Raw genomic sequence first — 8,634 nt, 5'->3', positions numbered from 1 at the left:
ATATCTGTGCACCAGGAATTTGCTGAGAAGCAACGATGTGTTCGATGGTGGAATTAAGGGCACTTTTCATATTCTCTCTTATCATTTCCTAGTTATTTTGGAAATAATAAAGGTTATGTAAGACAGGGAAACTTTATTGTCTAGTTCTTGAAAACTTAGGAGAAATGATGATGATGGAAGGTGGGCTTAAAGAGAATACATTCTGTCTCCTCCCCAGGGAGTCTACAATTTGCTCCAGGATCAAACCAGACAGATCACCAAGAGCAGCACACTGAGTCTGCACATTGCTTTGAACCTCGGGAGAACTCTCTTCACTCAATGGAGCCTTGATGCCCACAAGAGCATCATAACAGGCCGCCACACCAAATAAGGATGGAATTGAGGTGGAGGTGATAACAGGACACAAAAATCTTCTTTGAAATTACTGACAAAAGAACATCTTCTTAAACCATGATGCTCTCTCCAAAAAAAATCTAGCATAATTATCTTAAATACTTTATGAATCTTGGTGTATACACACACACACACACACACACACACACACACACACACACTCATAGAATTCTTTAGAGAAATTAAAAGAGACAATAAACTTATAGAACCTAGAAAAAAGTGTGGCATATTTTAAGAGCTAAATATATATTAGCTATTATTGTTATTTGGAGTAGAGTACCTATAAAATGTATTCATAATTTAATAACAAACATTTTATCTAGTTATTGCTGTTGATACATATTAACAAGTAAGTATTCTGGCTACCCTAAAGTCACAAATATTCAAAATTCTCACTAGTACCAATGCATTTGACAACATGGCATTTTTTGGTGTAATTAACCTCTGAAAAGTATGTACGCTGTATTGGAACACCCTACATATATTTATACACAAATCTAATCAGGTTTATTTTATTCTAATTACAAAAAAAAATACATTTTTACTGCAAATAATTTGGAGAAAAAAAAAGCCCCTCTTACCTTACCTCTCCAAGAGTCGCCACTGTTCATATCATGATCTATGGATTTTGAGGGTTATTTTCCACTGATAGATATACAAATTTATTTTATAAAAAATTTGGAACCAGAGTGAACTATAAAGCTGTGCAACCCACTTTTAGAGTACATTACTATATCGGGCATATTTTTCACTAAACATTCTTCTAAAATCTAATTTTAATGACTATTATTCTATATGCCCGTAATTTACTAAACCAATTTCATTTTTTAATTTTTATTGTTTTCACAATTTACTATGTATAGAGCAAGGAGCTACACCTTAGTATCCGCATTTATTTCCTCAGAATAATTTTCCATAGTCAAAGGGCATGCAGAATTTTATATACACATATAGTCAAATCGCCTTCCAGAACAGTTGTTGCAAGTAACACAATCTGCAGTGTATAAAATTGTTCACTTCCTTTGCATCCTCACCAGTACGATCACAGTTATTGATCTTTGTCAATTTAATTGGTAAAATGCAGAGGCCCACTGTTTTAAGTTATTTGAATACTAGGTGAGGCTGAATGTTTTTCATGAGTTCAATGGGCCATTGGCATGTCTTCATTTATAAATTGCCTGTTCATGTCCTTTACTCATTTTATGATTGGGCTGTTTAGCCATACTAACTTTGTAAATGCTCTTAATATGTTAAAGACACTAGCTCATTTTGTATATTTTTAGTTATAAATGGTTCTCTAGTTTATTTTAATCTCTGAATTCTTTTTGCCAAATGGACATTGTTGAGTAAAAAGTAAAATCTGTGAATCATTTCTCACTCTGGCAGAACTGCCTATAGAGAATATCTGATACTCTGGCGTTTGATACTGCAGAAAAAATAAATATTCACCTATATTGGCTTTTGATTCTCTTGTTAAATTATGAATACATTTAAATCTTTAATTCATGTAGAAATTATTTTAATGTATGATGTGGCATACAAATGTAACTGTATTTTACTTTTTAAAGAACCTTCATTATTGTTTCGGCACCATTGGATAATCTTTCTACTCCTTGATAACTATTATATGTTAAATGCATCGTCTATTTCTGAGCTTTCTAACTGTTCTATTGATCTATGTGTCTAAATATATCAGTACCAACATGCTGTAATTATAAATCTAAATGTGGCATAATTAGTAGCAGTGTTAGGAATTAGTTGAGGAAATAGACTGAGTTTAAAATCACTGTCCTCTCTCTCACTAGCTACGTGGCTTTGGGAAACTTTGCTAATGTCTCTGTGCCTTAGTTTTTTCATTGATAAAACATCAACAATAATCATCTCTTCCTCATAAAATTGTTGTGAAAATTAAAATGAATTCATAGATATAAAGTGCTTAGAACAACACCTGACACATAGTGGGCACCCGATCTGTTTTCTAGGGCTCCTACATCAAAGGACCACAAACTGGGTGGCTTTAGCAGTGGAAATGTATTGTCTCACAGTTCGGAGGCGCTGGCAGGGCTGGTCCCTTCTGAAGCTTGTTCCACGCCTCTCTCCAACTTTCTGGTGGTTTGCTAGTTTTCCTTGATGTTCCGTAGCTTGTAGACGCACTACTCCAATCCTTGCCTTCATCTTCACACGTTCTCCTTCTCTTCACACTGTCTTCTCTCTGTGCGTGTCTGTCTCTGTGTTGAAACTTCCCTTTTTTTTACGACACATGTCATAATGAATGGGGGTCCACCCTCTTGACCTCATGAAGATTGGGTTAAATCTTCAGAGGCCCTGTTTTCAAATAAGGTAACGTTCTGAGGTACCGAGGGTTAGGACTTCAGCACGTGTTCCCTTGGACAACACAATTCAACCTGTAACGGTCATTATTTATTATACCTTTTTCATGTTAAGTGGTGAGGGTATCAGATGATTTAATCTTAATTTTGGCTTTAATGTCAACGTTTCTAATTTTTCACAGCAAAGATGACATGAGCTTTAGATTTAGAATAGGGTTCGGGGGGTTGTTTTTGTTTTTAGTATTACAAGAACTCCTCTCTCAATTTCTAGTCGACTAAAGCACTTGGTGGGTTGCATTCCTTGTTAACTTCGAAACCAGAAAGGTTTCAAAAGCTTTTTGGAGACTATCGAACTTATCATGCGGTTGGTTCTATTTTATTTATCAATGTGACATGTGTCATTTAATTTCCTAATGTTGAGTGTTCCCTACTAGTCCAGGATAAATCCTGTTGTATAGTGCTATGTTACCCCTTTAACATAGCACTGGAGCAGATTGGTATTTGTTTTGTTGTTTTGTTTTCATGGTTGCATCCGTCTTCATTTGTGAACACATCCTATCGACTCCCTTGACAAATTTCACAGCCAGGATTGTTTTTTGCTTTCTCAGGAAAGAGATTTGTGGATCCACCCTAGGCGAACCTCTTAAATCTAATCCCATCACTGTATCTCCCAGAAACTACTCTGAGTGTGAGACAGTGAGATGGCCCCTTTTCCAGCTCCCAGACTGGCATAATCTTCTGTCACAGCAGATCATTTCGGGGAAGGCAAGGTGATCAGCCTCCTGAGCTCACATCTCTTTTTCCTCAAAAGCCAGATCTACTGCACGTGCTTAGATAAATCACTCATAAAGGCAATGCCAGCCATCCACGGGTCCCTGGATCCTTAGAATATAATCCCAAAACCAAACATGGAATACTATTTAGCAATAAAAAGGAACAAACCCTTGATCTACACAAGAGCATGGACAAGTATCAAATGCTTTATGTTAACTGAAAGAAGCTAGATTCATAAAGCTATACAATACTTCATTCCATTTATCTGACATTCTGGAAAAGTCAAAACTATAGGAAGCACAAACGGATCAGTGGTTATCAGGAGCTGAGGGTGGGAAGGGTTAGACAACAAAGGGACAGCATGAGGGAATTTGGGCGATAACGGAAAAGCTTATTAATAATACATAAGGGGTAAGTGGATGGGGCTATGGGATGATAACTGTTGATGCCCGGTGACATTTTGCTATTCTGTGCACCTCTGTGGTACATGTTTGAGGTCTTAGAAAACACAGTTAATAAAACAAACATAGAAAACCAAATCTGTGTGCAGCAGGAGCCTGGAAAACCTGGCTTTAGGGCAACTCCGATTATCCAAGCCCTTAGCCCTCCCTAGACAGCCTATTTCATGAATGTGCTATCCAGTGACTTAATAAACCAGGAGATAAAGAAGAAAAAGAGAGATGCAATTAAGGAAGCAGAGGCAGCCCAAACTTTGGCCCGTCCAAGTGAAACGGTTATGCTAATGTTCCCGTTACCGTCCGGCCGTCAGAGCAAAGAGAAAATGGCTCCCAGGATGACAGCCTTCGTCATCTAGGATTCTCCGAGAGCCCAGCTGCGATGTACGCTGCGCTACGAATTCTGAGCTTCTATTAAAAAGCTCATGGCACCACTGAGAGGCCCCCCACAGCAGACTCACTCAGCCTCCTGGAACTCCTATAACTCAGCCTCAGGCCTGGCCGGGTGGTAGGCAAGGCCTGCAGGTCTCTTCCTGATGGCCGTCTGCAAGCTGCCTTCCACCTGCACAAGGGTTTTGTGTCTGAGGGCTGACCACTGCTCGGCGGGCTGGGCAGGCTGCCTAGTGAGGTGACGCAGGTGGATCCACAGGATAGCAACCTGATTCACCCGTGCTCTCGGCTCCAAGCAGTGGGTTAAATCTTCACAAGAGCGTGGACAAGTATCAAATGCTTTATGTTAACCGAAAGGAGCTAGATTCATAAAGCTATACAATATAAAGCTATAAAGCTTAGATGTGTTAGCCAAGGTGTAGATGTGTTAGTGAATTGCCATGATCTTAGTAGTGGAGGGGGCTTAACCTGAGATTACTCTTCCCGACGTGTCTGCAGCTTTACTGCAGGAGACAGATAAACCACTGTTGTTTTCAAAGGCCATTTCACTCACTAGGGCCGACTCGCTTCAAAAGTTAGATCTCAAAAAAACGTAAACAATTAGCCAGTAAAATCACACTGCTTCCTGCCTTCCCAGCACTCCAGAATAGAAGGGAACTCCCACGTGCTTAGGAGCTGGCAGGGTGAGGCAGGTGTCACTGTCTCTGTTTTACTGATAAGGAGACTGCCTTCAGAAGTCACGCAGCAAGTGAGGAACGGAGCTCAAGTATGAAGCTGGTTGGAACAGGTGGGCGGGAATGGTTAACGATCCTCCTTGTCCTCCATCGTCCTAGAGCACACGCTCCTCCCTAAGGGTGGGGGAACTGCTCACTTGGTTGGTAGAGCCTGCCGTTCCTCGGGCTCTGGTCTGCCAGTGGGCAGAGTCACGGCGTCTCAGAGCAGCATCTCTCTGCTTCCGCAACTGCTCTGCGCACCTGAGCTCAGGTGCCAAGTCCTCTGACCTGCTCTCTCATTTCCCACTTCCAGGCTCAGGGGTTGTAAGCCCACCTGGGCAGGGTCTGGCGCCATTCCCACGTTATCCTGGAGACCAGAGATGAGAAGTAAGCCAGTGCTGCCCATTCATGCAACAGGGCGGTAACTGCAGAATCAGATCGAACTGGCCCTATCCTGATTCTTACAAGACGCTGAGTCATTTTTCAGAGACGACAGAATAAAAGTGCAAGTCACGCGGCTGAAGCACGCGCAAGGGAGAGAACGTTGCAAATTACACCTGGAACCAAACTGGGACAGGACAGGGGCAGGAACGCCGGAACGCTTTCAGAAGCGAAAGGTCTGTTGTTTACGAAGATCTGGTGCTGAAACTCCTTAAATTCCACCCCAAACCCTCAGTCAGAGTGTAGATTTGAGCCTTGCCTCCTGTCTCCTTGCCAGTCGACTTCACAGTAAAGCTTTTTGCTTTCTCGAAGGCCGGTGCCATAGTGCCGGCTTCATGTGCGTAGGCAGAGAGGCCCTCCTGGGTAACAAGGGGAGTGGTGAGTCGAGACAGAGCCTGCTGATGACCGTGTTGAACATTACTGAGCCCTGTGCTCCTGGAAAACAGTAAAAAGTAAAAAACCTTGCCCTTCTGTGGCCGCCCTTCCCCATATGGCTTAGATAAGACTTGGGGTACCCATTCTGTTTACTTATGATGAGGCCAGACACAGATCCCTGCCCAAATGGACTTTCTTTGTCTCAGAAATAATCAGCTGAAGTGTTTGTCTCTGCTAACCAATCTGGACAAAATACCCACTAACCAGACTTCACCAAACATTAGGCTTCTCTCCTCCCCACAGGCCCCTTCCAAGGACTGGCTGACCAAGAGAAAAACATTTCCTGCTCAGTTCATCGACGAGGACACCTGCTCACCCCACCCACCACAACCAGGTCTCCCGTCTGCAACAGTCCTCCCGCCCCTACGGCGATCCTCACCCCTGATAAACTCTTTCCTTACTACTTCCAATCTGCAATTTTTTTTCTTTGACACTGTCTTCAGGAGGGAGGAAGACGAAACGTAACTTTCGCCTGAGACTCAAACACAGCTTATCAGACATACTACGATTAGGGTGTAGAGAGTGCCTGCTCAGGTTAAAAGGACTGGTCCTTGCTCCCGGGATTTCGTGCGTGCACTCCATCAGTGACACTTCCCAGGAAAAGGTGGGCAAGAAGAATCCTGACGCCCTAAACATCTGAACTCCGCCCATCTCCCTCTTCTATTATCTTTCCACTCCTTAACACCTGGCTCATGCTCCACCACTCACACGACTCCCTAAACTGTAAAAGAGATTTCGTAAGGCCGAGGACGGCAGCTGCTCCCATGTCTCAGGGACTGAGGCCTGACACCAGCAGATGATGCAGACAAATGAAAGCTGATGCCCCTCCCAGGCTTAAACACAAAACACTTCCGGAGAAGCGTTCTCTGTAAGCTGCAGGGGCACCCATCGTCTCTCCAGCCTCTTCAGTGCTAGTCCCCGCCCCCCGAGAAGACAGCAAGGGACACCTTCTCATTTGGCCAAGCAGCTGGGAGTTTAAACAGCACATGACTTAAGAAATAAAACCTCCGGGGGCTTTGGGCAGCAGGAGAGCAAACATGCTTTTCTCCCCTTCGGTGACTGAGGGTGGCTGGACCTCGCCCTCTGAGATCCCTCAAGAACTGGACACTGAAGACAGACATAGGACAATGAGCTTAAGCGACCAGGGCTCAATGGCATGGGAGTAATGGCTTGTCTGTCGGGACACACGGGAGACTGGCAGCTGGAAAAGACTAAGATCAGATAGTCGAGTTCTGAACAACTTTTCAAAAAAGGGGGGCAGGGGGCTACATGATTCTGATCCGGTAAGAGGTAGATTCAAATCCATGAAACATTTTGTGGCATACACTATGTGCCAACCCCTTGGGTAACTGTTATTGCAAATATTATCTCATTAAATCCCCACTACATACATACATACATACATACTTACATACATAGTTACATACATACATACATACTTACATACATACATACATATACAATCACTGGAATTAAAGTTAGAGACAACACTAAGAGCAGGAAGACCTTAGAATTCCCACCCACTAAATGCAGAATGCCTTCCTCGTCCCACTCATCTGCATAGTTATTTTCTTTTTGTTCTTCCCTTTAGTCTAGTTCAAAGGATCTTGAACTGCAGTGTGCATAAGAATTACTCAACCAAACACACTTTATCATGGGTGCCTTAAGGGATTTTCCAAGGGTAATCGCGACCATTTGCAATTCCCAATTTATCTGTGGACTTCAGAACCCAGCCCCCACCCAGGATTCCAGCATGCTCTGCCACAATTTATGATCATCTCATTAGGGGAGTGTGGCAAGCACAGGTACAGTGGAGCACTCAGCATGTTGATTGTCCTAGGTGATCAAAAACGTATTAAAAGAAGCTCTCTGGCTGTTTCTGTCACTTGCAATTTAAGGATGAATAAAGTGAGTGAGTTGAGTCAGACAGGGAAGAAAAAGTAAGTGGACGGCTTAACAAATTGTGGTAGATTCTTCACGTGGAAGACTACTCAGCATGAAATATTAATACACAAAATAAGATGGATGAATCTCACAAACAGTGGACTAAGTGAAAAAAGTCAAGTGCAAAGGACTATCTATCACATTATTCTTTTTATGTAAAATTGTAGAAGCAGAAAAACTATAGTATCAATAAGCAGATAAGTGGTTGCCTGGGGCAAAGAGTTGAATGGGGGTGACAGGAAGCAAAGAGGGAGGAGGCGAAGGAAGGGAATCTTTAGGGTGAGGGAATGATTCTTTACCTTAATGGGATGGTGGCTACGGGACTGTATACAGTGAACAAATTTCACTACATTGCACGCTTACATTTTCTAGTCTGGAAATAACATCTTAATGCATTTTTTAAAAGGGGGGAGAAAGAAGTTATGGGGATACCCCTCCTCCCCTCACACACATGAAAGATTAGAGAACTTTATCACGCACAAAAGACTATTAAGCAATGTGGGCCAGAAGAATGCGCAAAGCGGATTCAGATTCCCCCCTTCAGATCCCTCCTCTCGCATGTGCGAAATAAAAAGAGAAAGAAAGAAAGAAAGAAACCTGGAAGGCGCATTTGAATCTTTCTTTTCATATCGGAGCAGTAATCAGTGCAGAGAAGTGGGTAACGAGTAAGACCAAGAGTGTTTAATTAAACTGAGCAATCATTAAACTGGATTTAAGAGTGCTTGTGTTTGCAAAACAACAAAATATTTACAGACATTT

This window comes from Pteropus vampyrus, unplaced genomic scaffold, assembly GCF_000151845.1.
Source record: "Pteropus vampyrus isolate Shadow unplaced genomic scaffold, Pvam_2.0 Scaffold455, whole genome shotgun sequence".
NCBI classification, from domain to species: Eukaryota; Metazoa; Chordata; class Mammalia; order Chiroptera; family Pteropodidae; genus Pteropus; species Pteropus vampyrus.
The sequence above is the reverse complement of the archived record's forward strand: the minus strand, read 5'-3'. Positions refer to the sequence as shown.